Source organism: Rhinoraja longicauda, chromosome 11 (assembly GCF_053455715.1).
Source record: "Rhinoraja longicauda isolate Sanriku21f chromosome 11, sRhiLon1.1, whole genome shotgun sequence".
Classification (NCBI taxonomy): Eukaryota; Metazoa; Chordata; class Chondrichthyes; order Rajiformes; family Arhynchobatidae; genus Rhinoraja; species Rhinoraja longicauda.
Genome location: NC_135963.1, coordinates 33111498 through 33125138, shown reverse-complemented (window position 1 = coordinate 33125138; position 13641 = coordinate 33111498). Strand labels below are relative to the sequence as shown.

General features: G+C 43.4%; 1 long non-coding RNA gene across 2 annotated transcripts in view; it reads left to right on the top strand.

Moving 5' to 3' along the window:
* The window catches only part of LOC144598099 (uncharacterized), a 164907-nt gene that overhangs the window by 50852 nt on the left and 100414 nt on the right, over positions 1-13641 (top strand). The window contains exons 2-3 of one of the 2 annotated variants that reach the window (XR_013547826.1): positions 5843-5979; positions 8014-9072. This is a non-coding gene — a long non-coding RNA (uncharacterized LOC144598099). Of the gene's footprint in view, positions 1-5842; positions 5980-8013; positions 9073-13641 lie in introns of those variants that run through there. The other variant, XR_013547825.1, reaches the window with a different exon arrangement.

Genomic DNA, 13641 nt, shown 5'->3' with positions numbered 1-13641 from the left:
GACTACTCTGCAGGTAAATGTGGGTACAGTGAGGTTTCACAGAATGTTAAATATCTAAGTAACCACCAGGCCAATATTCCACAGAGCCAAACCACGTCTCCTGCTTTCTGCTCGTAGTCTACAGCCACATGGGATCCAATGTTCTGTCCTTCTCACTGCTGCTCGTGTGTCAGAAAACTTCTCCCAATATCTAAACGGCTCAGCTGAAGTAACTCATCTCCTCTGTTCTCCTCACACTGCTCAGCACATATTTGGAACAATTTGGAGTTTTGAATAATGTTTCAAATTAAAATGAACAAAATGCTATAAATCAAAAACAATAAATTCATTCAATATTACATTAAATCTTTGTAATTAATTGAAATATGAAGTAAAACCAGAATCATTTACCACTACCTTGCAGCCAGTGAAGATGAAAGAGCAGATCTAGTTTGCACTGATGCAGATGCCTGAAATGATTGACATGCACGCTCTAGTTGGCTACTGCTTCAGTCCAGTGCAACCTGGCCATTAGTTTAGTTTAGAGATACAGCACGGAAACAGGCCCTTCGGCCCACCAAGTCCGCACTGACTAGCAATCCCCGCCCCGAACATTAATACTATCTTACACACACTAGGGACAATTTATACTTATACCAAACCAATTCACCTACAAACCTATACGTCTTTGCAGTGTGGGCGAAAACCAAAGATCTCGGTGAAAACATATACATTAATGACTTAGATGAAGGGATTAAAAGTACCATTAGCAAATTTGCAGATGATACTAAGCTGGGGGGTAGTGTGAATTGTGAGGAAGATGCAATAAGGCTGCAGCGTGACTTGGACAGGTTGTGTGAGTGGGCGGATCCATGGCAGATACAGTTTAATGTAGATAAGTGTGAGGTTATTCACTTTGGAAGTAAGAATAGAAAGGCAGATTATTATCTGAATGGTGTCAAGTTAGGAAGAGTGGATGTTCAACGAGATCTGGGTGTCCTAGTGCATCAGTCACTGAAAGGAAGCATGCAGGTACAGCAGGCAGTGAAGAAAGCCAATGGAATGTTGGCCTTCATAACAAGAGGAGTTGAGTATAGGAGCAAAGAGGTCCTTCTACAGTTGTACCGGGCCCTGGTGAGACCGCACCTGGAGTACTGTGTGCAGTTTTGGTCTCCAAATTTGAGGAAGGATATTCTTGTTATTGAGGGCGTGCAGCGTAGGTTCACTAGGTTAATTCCCGGAATGGCGGGACTGTCGTATGTTGAAAGGCTGGGGCAATTAGGCTTGTATACACTGGAATTTAGAAGGATGAGGAGGGATCTTATTGAAACATATAAGATAATTAGGGGATTGGACATATTAGAGGCAGGAAACGTGTTCCCAATGTTGGGGGAGTAGAGAACAAGGGGCCACAGTTTAAGAATAAGGGGTAGGCCATTTAGAACGGAGATGAGGAAGAACTTTTTCAGTCAGAGAGTGGTGAAGGTGTGGAATTCTCTGCCTCAGAAGGCAGTGGAGGCCAGTTCGTTGGATGCTTTCAAGAGAGAGCTGTATAGAGCTCTTAAGGATAGCGGAGTGAGGGGTATGGGGAGAAGGCAGGAACGGGGTACTGATTGAGATTGATCAGCCATGATCGCATTGAATGGCGGTGCTGGCTCGAAGGGCTGAATGGCCTACTCCTGCACCTATTGTCTATTGTCTATTGTCTATTGTCTAAAACCTACGCGGTCACGGAGATAACGTACAAACTCCGTACAGCCAGCACCCGTAATCGGGAGCAAACCTGGGTCTCCGGTACTGCAAGCACTGTAAGGCAGCAACTCTACCGCTGTGCCACCGTGCCGCCCGCTATAGTGTTGGTGTCATTGGTTGAGAGCTGAATGTTGCACCAAAAAGAAAAGCATCACGGGTACACTTCTAACCAGAGGCTCAGGAGAACAAGACGCTCAGTTTGATGTAATAAGAAGGAACTGTAGATGCTGGTTTATAACAAAATGTTGGAGTAACTCAGTGGGTTAGGCAGCATCACTGGGAAAAATTATAGGGGATAGGGGGTGGGGGGGGGGGGGGGGGGGGGGGGGAGAACTGGAAGCGAGAAAAAAAACAGGACAAATCAGGGCCGGCAACAGATCGCCTCAGGCAAGGAGATTTCAAGATCATTGTGAACAGTGGAACGGGTTAACTGACTTTTAGTGGAGGAAGAGGGAAGGGGAGAAGGGGAAGCTGGAGAGGAGGGGAAGGGAGGTGAATGTAGAAGTAACCTTAAATTAGAGAATTCAATGTTCATACCGCAGGGTTGTAAGCTACCCAGGCAACATATGAGGTGCTGTTCTTCCAGTTTGTGTGTGGCCTCGTAGTTAGCAACCAGGAGATCCAGTAGACCCTGGCAGACTCAGCATAAGTGTTCAGCTAAATGGTTGCTGAGTCTACACTATCTCGCCAATGTATAGCAGCACACATCAGGAACACCAGGTGCAGTAGATGAAGTTAGACGAAGTACATTTGAACCCCTGTCTCACCTGGAAGGACTGTGTCGGGGTCCCTGGATGAGGTTGAGGGACGAGGAATAAGGACACGTGTTGCATTTTCAGCGATTGCAGGGCGAGGCACCTGGGGAGGCTGTGATTTGTGTGGGAAGGAATGAATGAACCAAAAGGTTGCAGAGGGACCGGTCTCTGCGGAATGCAAAAAGGGATGGAGATGGGAAGCTATGATTACTGGTGGGATCACGTTGCTGGTGTCCTGGGGAGGGGGTAGTTTGAGGGAGGGGGGGAAGGGATAAATGCATTTCAGTTTTTGCCACTCAACTACCATGGACGTCCAGTCGCTCAACACCTCCATCAACCCACTGGGAAGGACTCAAGGTCCTCCTTTTTTTCTGGAATAGAGACCCAACTAATTTCCCTCCGCTAACACCTCCCCCACCTAACGAAACGTCCTCGCCCTCAACAACTTCTCTTTTGACTCCTCTCACTTTCTCCAAGTTAAAGGTGTAGCCATGGGCATTCGCGTGGCCCCAGCTATGCCTGCCTTTTTGTTGGTTATGTCGAACAGTCCTTGTTCCAGGCATATATTGGTCCTATCTCCCAACTCTTTCTCCACTACATTGACGACTGCATCGGGGCTGCCTCCTGCACCCATACAAAGCTTATGGACCATTAACTTCGCCACTAATTTCACCCTGCATTCAATTCACCTGGACTATCTCTGACACCTCTCTCCCCTTTCTTGATCCCTCTGTCTCCATCACAGGGGACAGACTAGCGACTGACATCTACTACAAACCCACCAACTTCCACAGTTATCTTGACTACACTTCCTCCCACCCTGACACTTGCAAAGATGCTATCGCCGTTTCTCAATTAGTAAGAGAGGTGAATGATTACGTAAGAGCCCTTCTTGGCTCTTACGTAACTGGTGGTAACCCTCAAATGGTTAAACGATTTTGCCTGGTGTATCTACATTAGCATTGTTTTACAGTGCTTCTAAGACCTGGGCCTTGCTTCATTCTAACTTCTGTTTTTTAATATTAATAGGAAGTTCACTTCTTTTGAAGGGAGGCTGACCAAAATGCTCCATTTAGTGTCTATCCTCAGTTTGATATCTTTGCCTGTGGCTTTAATTGCTGAAGAGCAAGTCATGTGATCACATTTGCCCATCCTAATTTCTTTCGAGTCCTATTATTATTATTGTTTCTTTATTATGATTCCGAAATGTTGCTGTGTTAGGGAAAACCTAAATACGAAATAAGAATGTTCATGCTAAAGTTTGCAACAGTTTATTTGAACATTTGTCTTCTTGTCCTACCTTTGCAGCTCAATTGAAAGTGCTGCTCTCGTGAAAATGTTTTTGTGATAATTACACTGCTGAGCATAGTGTAAATGAGTATTTGAATGAGTGGCCATGCTTAGAATTATACATTATCTGAAAGACAAAATTCACACAGTGTTCCTAAGAAAGGAACGCACCAACAGAGCATTACAAAATAACACAGTAATGTTATATCGAGAATAACATTTTCATGCATCTGTGACTACAAAATCCGTCTCAAAACTCCACATCGTTTGAACATTACAGATTCCAAACTAATTTTAAAATGGCGCTTGAAAAACCTACGTGGCTCCCTCCATACAATCACCCTATTTGTCAGGGGAAAAGTGCATGCATGACTGTTGCCAGCAGAAGTGTGCCTGGTATACATTGCTGATTCAATGACACCTGTGCCATTTTGCAGGCTTAAGTTTAACTAATATTCTCACTTCACCTCACCCTGCTAAATACACATTCAGTACAGGAAAAGAGTTGCATTTCAATTTCAAGAGATCAGCAACCAATGGCAGGTTGATTGCTGATTGATTTTTACTGGCCTGTACTCTGATTTTTATATTTGGTTGGCACTTTTGGAAGTGTTTTAAGATTGCTAAAGTCTACAGATAGTGGTGTGTCAGATACTGAAGAGTCCCTTTCCCCTGACTATATCCCTCTGTCTCCATCACAGGAGACAGACTATCGACTGACATCTACTACAAACCCACCAACTTCCACAGTTATCTTGACTACACTTCCTCCCACCCTGACACTTGCAAAGATGCTATCGCCGTTTCTCAATTAGTAAGAGAGGTGAATGATTACGTAAGAGCCCTTCTTGGCTCTTACGTAACTGGTGGTAACCCTCAAATGGTTAAACTATTTTGCCTGGTGTATCTACATAAGCATTGTTTTACAGTGCTTCTAAGACCAGGGCCTTGCTTCATTCTAACTTCTGTTTTTTAATATTAATAGGAAGTTCACTTCTTTTGAAGGGAGGCTGACCAAAATGCTCCCATTGCAGCATTTAGTGTCTATCCTCAGTTTGATATCTTTGCCTGTGGCTTTAATTGCTGAAGAGCAAGTCATGTGATCACATTTGTCCATACTAATTTCTTTCGAGTCCTATTATTATTATTGTTTATTTATTATGATTCCGACATGTTGCTGTGTTAGGGAAAACCTAAATACGAAATAAGAATGTTCATGCTAAAGTTTGCTACAGTTTGTTTGAACATTTGTCTTCTTGTCCTACTTTTGCAGCTCAATTGAAAGTGCTGCTCTCGTGAAAATGTTTTTGTGATAATTATACTGCTGAGCATAGTGTAAACGAGTATTTGAATGAGTGGCCATGCTTAGAATTATACATTATCTGAAAGACAAAATTCACACAGTGTTCCTAAGAAAGGAACGCACCAACAGAGCATTACAAAATAACACAGTAATGTTATATCGAGAATAACATTTTCATGCATCTGTGACTACAAAATCCGTCTCAAAACTCCACATCGTTTGAACATTACAGATTCCAAACTAATTTTAAAATGGCGCTTGTGGCGCTACGTGGCTCCCTCCATACAATCACCCTATTTGTCAGGGGAAGAGTGCATGCATGACTGTTGCCAGCAGAAGTGTGCCTGGTATACATTGCTGATTCAATGACACCTGTGCCATTTTGCAGGCTTAAGTTTAACTAATATTCTCACTTCACCTCACCCTGCTGAATACACATTCAGTACAGGAAAAGAGTTGCATTTCAATTTCAAGAGATCAGCAACCAATTGCAGGTTGATTGCTGATTGATTTTTACTGGCCTGTACTCTGATTTTTATATTTGGTTTGCACTTTTGGAAGTGTTTTAAAATTGCTAAAGTCTACAGATAGTGGTGTGCCAGATACTGAAGGGTCCCTTTCCCCTGACTATATCTATCATTTCCCTTTCCCCTGACTCTTCTCGACCCAAAACGTTACCTATTCCTTTTATCCAGAGATGCTGTGACCCGCTGAGTTACTCTAGATTTTTGTGTCTATCTTGAGTTTTTCTGGTCGTTTGCAGAGATTGGCGAACAGCTCCAGACATTTGTTCGGACCATTGGATGACTGGAGACCAGACAGACCAGGGTCCGTTACAGTGAAAGGAAGCAGGAGAAGGCCAGGAAGATCATCCTCTATGAAAGATCAAAATCTCTGCTGGTGAGTGTTGCATAACATGTTTGGATGATACATATCTCACATTTGAATACATGACTGTGTGTACATACTGTAAGAGGTTGCTGTAAGGCTTGGAGCAATGCTAAGTGTGGGTGGATATGGTGAAGTGTATGAAGATGAGGCACCAGATCTCCCTGATTGGTAGTTGGTAGATGAGTGATGGGAACATAGTGATTTGAGAAATTATACAATTGATTGTACATTTGGTAAATGACTTTACATGACGATGCATTCTCTAACCTTGGCATACATCAAGTTACCTAAATAGTTTTAACTATTGCATCCCAGTGTTTGAGGGTTGACTCTTGGTAATGACTGCACAGTTACCTCTTCCCCACTACCTTTGTAATGTTTCCAAATGGCTTCCTTGCTCTGTGGAATAAGCATATTTCCCTTATTCTCTATCTACTCCACCAAGATCTCCAGTGCAGTTTTGAAAAATCACAGAGTCCACTCTGTCAAGAATTGATGCCATTCTTGAACAGCTCCCAAACTAGAAGATGTTCTAGAATGCCTACCAGCCTATGCAACAGTCAAAATATACCCCCATTAAGAGGAGCAGGCGCGAGTTGAACCGTGCAGGCTAGTAAGTGCCTAGTGCTAGCCGCTCACGATGCTGGGTATCCTGTTAAGTCAATAAGATGAACTGTGGCAGCAAGCCACAATCATGAAAATGACTATGCAGCATGAAGCTGGTGCGTTGCTTTGACCAGGTTAATTGCAACGTACGGTCTTTGCACCTATTTTTGGTGGCTGGTTAATCTTTCTCTCATCAATTGGAAGCTATATTTTGCAAAACAAAACAATTTTATTTTGCTTTTAATATAATTTATAGTAAGGATATCTTTTGTTGCAGATTTGGCAGTGCTAATGTCCTCTGCCTGAAATTCTGACATTTAGATTGTACAGGTCCTTCTTTTGTTGCTCTTCTGAAAAGGTTGGATATTTTTAACGTTAAGACTCCAAATCTCTTTCACCTTCATACCGAATTATTTCAGCAATGTTTATAAATATTGCATGTTGTCCATTTATAAATGCATGTGCGAAAATGTTACTTTTGTCTGCACTAAATTAATTTTTTCTCGTTTACAATTATTTTGATTTATTTCATTCTTATAGCTCCCTTGACTTCCCCACATTTCCCAAATTTGGTATTGTTTGGAAATTTCACTAAAATGGTATTGAGCTTCGACACATGAGTCTGTTACCCTCCCATCGGCACAATTGCAAATCTTCCAATGGGAACATCCTGGATGAAACCTGTTGCAATTTCAGCACCTCCACACTCCGTCCACACATAAATCCCATCACAGCGAGAGTCAAAACAAGCCCTGCAACAACACATTCAAATAAAATCAAACAATTAGAAACAAATTAAAAAATATTAAAGCTTAGATAAAACATTGCAGCCTTTCTCTTCCATGAGATTTAACCAAGCAAAGATTGATCGGCCAAATTCCCCAACATAAACTTTGTGACAAACAGTGCATGCAGTTGTTCGAACGTTTGGGACCCTTAGTGTTGATTCACAGATGCAACAAAATCCCGAATTCAGTTCGTGGAGACATCATAGAAACATAGAACATAGAAAAACAGGTGCAGGAGTAGGCCATTCGGCCCTTCGAGCCATTCAATATGATCATGGCTGATCACCTAAAGTCAGTACCCCGTTCCTATTTTTTCCCCATACAGTGCATTCAGAAAATATTCAGACCCCTTCACTTTTTCCACATTTTGCTACGTTACAGCCTTATTTTAAAATTGATTAAATTATTTTCTTTTTTAACATCAAACTACACCCCGTAATAAAAAAGCAAAACCAGGTGTTAACATTTTTTTGCAAAGTAACTAAAAATAAATAACTGAAATATCACATTTACATAAATATTCAGACCCTTTTCTCAGTACTTTGTTGAGGCACCTTTGGCAGAGATTACAGCCTCAAGTCTTCTTGGGTATGACGCTACAAGCTTAGCACACCTGTATTTGGGTAATTTCTCCCATTCTTCTCTGCAGATCCTCTCAAGCTGTCAGGTTGGATGGGGAGCGTCGATGCACAGCTATTTTCAGGTCACTCCAGAGATGTTTTGATCGGGTTCAAGTCTGGGCTCTGGCTGCGTCACTCAAGGACATTTACAGATTTGTCATGAAGCCACTCCTGCGTTGTCTTGGATGTGTGCTTAGGGTGGTTGTCCTGTTGGAAGGTGAACCTCCTCCCCAGTCTGAGGACCAGAACGCTCTGGAGCAGGTTTTCATCAAAGATCTCACTGTACTTTGCTCCGTTCATCTTTCCCTTAATCCGGACTAGTCTCCCAGTTCTTGCCGCTAAAAAACATCCCCACAGCATGATGCTGCCACCATCATGCTTCACCGTAGATATGGTATTGGCCAGGTGATGAGCGGTGCCGCTTGGCATTCAGGCCAAAGAGTTCAATCTTGGTTTCATTTCAATCTTGTTTTTCATTGTCTGAGAGTCCTTTAGGTGCCTTTGGGCAAACTCCAAGCGGGCTGTCATGTGCCTTTTACTGAGGGGTAGCTTCCGTCTGGCCACTCTACCATAAAGGCCTGATTGGTGCAGTGCTACAGATATAGTTGTCCTTCGGGAAGGTTCTCCCATTTTCACAGAGGAACTCTGGAGAGTCAGAGTGACCATCGGGTTCTTGGTCACCTCCCTGACTAAGGCCCTTCTCCCCCGATTGCTCAATTTGGCCGGGCAGCCAGCTCTATGAAGAGTCCTGGTGGTTCCAAAGTTCTTCCATTTAAGAATGACAGAGGCCACTGTGCTCTTCGGGAACTGCAATGCTGCAGAAATTGTTTTATCCCTTCCCCAGATTTGTGTCTCAACACAATCCTCTCTTGGAGGTCTACAGACAATTCCTTCATCTTCATGGCTTGGTTTTTGCTCTGACATGCACTGTCAACTGTGGGACCTTATATAGACAGGTTTGTGCCTTTCCAAATCATGTCCAATCAATTTAATTTACCACTGGTAGACTCCAATCAAGTTGTAGAAACATCTCAAGGATAATCAATGGAAACAGGGTGAACATTTTAAGCTCAAATTTGAATGTCATAGCAAAGGGTCTGATTACTTATGTAAATGTGATATTTCAGTTATTTCTTTTTACTTAAAAAAAAATTCTAAACACCTGTTTTCACTGTTTTTAATGGGATATTGTGTGTAGATTGATGATTTAAAAAATGAATTTAATAACATTGCAAAATGTGGAAAAAGTGGAAAAATGTGGAAAAAGTGAAGGGGTCTGAATACTTTCTGAATTCACTGTATCCCTTGATTGCGTTGGTCCTAAGAGCTAAATCTAACTCTTAAAAACATGATGCATAATGGGATGAAAATAGACAGGTTGAAGTTTGAAATGCAGGAGTCTATAGAAGTGAGATAAACTACCCAGTTACACTGTTCCGCTGGAGTTGCTTGGGAGAGAACTCCTTGACTTCATTAGAAAAACAATTGATATGGGATCCTTTATATCATTTGAACAAGCTGACAAGGTTTGATTTAATGTTCCGTGGACAAATACTTGGTGAATTATCAATGGAGGAGCGAACGTGAAGGGAAAACGTGTGGCTGTGCAAGGGTTGATCTGCACCTCATGACCATGCACCAACTGACACACTACCGCTTAGAGTTTGTTCGACATCAATGACTGTTTGGGGCATTGTTTGTTCATCAAAACACACACTAGCAAAGATCTGCTGTAAATGTACTTTCTTGGAAGGCTTTTCTGACAGTACTTCAGAGGAGAAAGGAAAAAAAAAATCATTGGTTGAGCACAATCACTTTACTGACAGTCAGTCACAGAGACATTTAGAATTGAGCACGAGAAAGCAGCTGCCTGACAACAAATCAATCTATGGTGGATATCAGGCAGGAGAATTGCTGGACATCTGTGACACTGAATACAAATTAATTTGTGAAAGCATGGATCATATTTGAAAGTAAGGAGAGTAAAATTGGACTTGGCCTGTGGTACTTTGCTTCAGAATGACAGCAGTGCTCTGAGGACATATTGGTGCCATGAAGTGCCAATGATTCAAAAGGACCCAAGCACTGAGATTAAAGTGAAATTCAAAATGTATTTTATCATGACATCTGAATCATAAGTCATTTCCAGCACACATTTATCTCACAACTGATAGGACCTCAATTTAATTGATGAGATAGTGCTATTTCTGGAGGTACCAAGAACCATTTGAAGGAACTGGCAATAGACAATAGACAATAGGTGCAGGAGTAGGCCATTCGGCCCATCGAGCCAGCACCACCATTCAATGTGATCATGACTGATCATTCTCAATCAGTACCCCGTTCCTGCCTTCTCCCCATACCCCCTGACTCCGCTATCCTTAATTCAGAATTCAGAATTCAGAATTACCTTTATTTGTCATCCAAAAAACAAGTCTTTTGGATGAGATTTCGTCGCCCACAGTCCAACAATAAGTGCAATAAAATAAGCAATTACACAACCACAACCAACACAAAACAAAAAAAAGAAACATCCATCACAGTGAGTCTCCTCCAGTCCCGGCCTCACTCTAATGGAAGGCCAGAATGTCATTTCTCTTCCCCTGCCGTCTTCCCCCGCGGTCAGGCTGCTGAAGTTGCCACGTTCCAGGCCGCGTCGGACGGTGAAAGGTCCGCAGTGGGCTGAACCCAGCCCCGCGATTCGGTGCGGGCGAAGACGCTGACGCTGCCGCTGCCGCTGCTGCTGCACGTCGGGGCGGTCGTGGCTCCCGACATTGAAGCCCCCGCCAAGCAGAGAAAAATCCCGCGGCCTATTTCAGGCCGCGCCGGACGGAGAAATGTCCGCGGCGGGCCGACCCAAGCCCCGTGATCCGGGGCAGGCGAACACGCTGCCGCTGCCGGAGCTCCAGATGTCGGCATCCACGCGGCCCGAGCCGAAGCCTCCGAAGGCGAGTCGCAGCCGCTCCCGCAGCCTCCAAAGACAGCCGGCTCTGCAGATGGTAAGTCCGGTCCACGGGCTCTGCTATCTAGCTCTCTCTTGAATGCATTCAGAGAATTAGCCTCCACTGCCTTCAGTGAATTCCACAGATTTACAACTCTCTGACTGAAAAAGTTTTTCCTCATCTCCGTTCTAAATGGCCTACCCCTTATTCTTAAACTGTGGCCCCTGGTTCTGGACTCCCCCAACATTGGGAACATGATGCCTGCCTCTAACGTGTCCAACCCCTTAATAATCTTATGTTTCGATAAGATTCCCTCTCATCCTTCTAAATTCCAGTGTATTCAAGCCCAGCCGCTCCAGTCTTTCAACATATGACAGTCCCGCCATTCCGGGAATTAACCTAGTAACCCTATGCTGCACGCCCTCAATAGCAAGAATATCCATCCTCAAATTTCGAGACCAAAACTGCACACAGTACTCCAGTTGCGGTCTCACTAGGGCCCTGTACAACTGCAGAAGGACCTCTTTGCTCCTATACTCAACTCCTCTTGTTATGAAGGCCAACATTCCATTGGCTTTCTTCACTGCCTGCTGTACCTGCATGCTTCTTTTCAGTGATTGACGCACTAAGACACCCAGATCTCGTTGTACGTCCCCTTTTCCTAACTTGAAACCATTCAGATAATAATCTGCCTTCTTATTCTTACCACCAAAATGGATAACCTCACACTTATCCACATTAAACTGCATCTGCCATGCATCCGCCCACTCACACAACCTGTCCAAGTCACCCTGCAACCATATAGCATCTTCCGCACAGCTCACACTACCACCCAGCTTTGTATCATCTACAAATTTGCTAATGGTATTTTTAATCCCTTCATCCAAGTCATTAATGTATATTGTAAATAGCTGCGGTCCCAGCACCGAGCCTTGCGGTACCCCACTAGTCACTGCCTGCCATTCTGAAAGGGACCCATTTATCCCCAATCTTTGCTTTCTGTCTGTCAACCAATTTTCTATCCATGTCAGTACCCTACCCCTAATACCATGTGTTCTAATTTTGCCCACTAATCTCCTATGTGGGACCTTGTCGAAGGCTTTCTGAAAGTTGAGGTACACCACATCCACCGGTTCTCCCTTGTCAATTTTCCTAGTTACATCCTCAAAAAATTCCAGAAGATTAGCCAAGCATGATTAGCAAAGCATGATTTCCCCTTCGTAAATCCATGTTGACTCGGAACAATCCTGTTACTGCTATCCAAATGTTCCGCAATTTCGTCTTTTATAATTGACTCCAGCATCTTCCCCACCACTGATGTCAGACTAACTGGTCTATAATTTCCCGTTTTCTCTCTCCCACCTTTCTTAAAAAGTGGGATAACATTAGCTACCCTCCAATCCACAGGAACTGATCCTGAATCTATAGAACATTGGAAAATGCTCACCAATGCGTCCACAATTTCTAGAGCCACTTCCTTAAGTACCCTGGGATGCAGACCATCAGGCCCTGAGGATTTATCAGCCTTCAGTCCCATCAGTCTACCCAACACCATTTCCTGCCTAATGTGAATCTCCTTCAGTTCCTCTGTCACCCTAGGATCTCTGGCCATTAGAACATCTGGGAGATTGTTTGTACCTTCCTTAATGAAGGCAGATCCAAAGTACCGGTTCAACTCGTCTGCCATTTCCTTGCTCCCCATAATAAATTCCCCTGCTTCTGACTTCAGGGGACCCACATTTGCCTTGACTATTTTTTTCCTCTTCACATACCTAAAAAAGCTTTTACTATCTTCCTTTATATTATTGGCTAGTTTCCCCTCTACCTCATCTTTTCTCCCCGTATTGCCTTTTTAGTTATCTTCTGTTGCTCTGTAAAAGATTCCCAATCCTCTGGCTTCCCACTCTTCTTTGCTATGATATACTTCTCTTTTATTTTTATACAGTCCTTGACTGCCCTTGTCAGCCATGGGTGTCTCTTACTCCCCTTAGACTCTTTCCTCCTCTTTGGGATAAATTGATCCTGCAACTTCTGCATTGTTCCCAGGAATACCTGCCATTGCTGTTCCACCATCTTCCCTGCTAGGGCCTCTTTCCAGTCAAATCTGGCCAGCTCCTGCCTCACGCCTCTGTAATCCCCTTTGCTATACTGTAATACTGACACTTCTGATTTTCCCTGCTCCCTCTCAATTTGTAGAGTAAAACTTATCATATTGTGATCACTGCATCCTAATGTCTCTTTTACCTTGAGTCCCCTTATCAGATCAGGTTCATTACACAACACTAAATCCAGAATTGCCTTCTCCCTGTACAAGCTGTTCTAAGAATCCATCTCGGAGGCACTCCACAAACTCTCTTTCCTGGGGTCCATTACCAACCTGATTTTCCCAGTCAACCTGCATGTTGAAATCTCCCATAACCACCGTAGCGTTACACTTGCGACACGGCAGATCTTCATCAGTAATTCTGAAGCCATCTGTGACCCAGCGGTACTCTTGGATTTTCTCAGTATGCTTACATGCCAGCATGGAGTTCCTTTGTCGCTGTTTTCTGGGAGCAGTACCAATCAGTGGGGAGGGTTTTTTTCATGGAAAACCTGTGTTTGTTTACACTTCATGATGCATAAGTACAGGCACTGGGAAGTTGAACCTATGAAATCTATTAAGCTAATTGTGCATTTAGAATAAATCTGAGAGGTTCCTGAAATACCCATTTA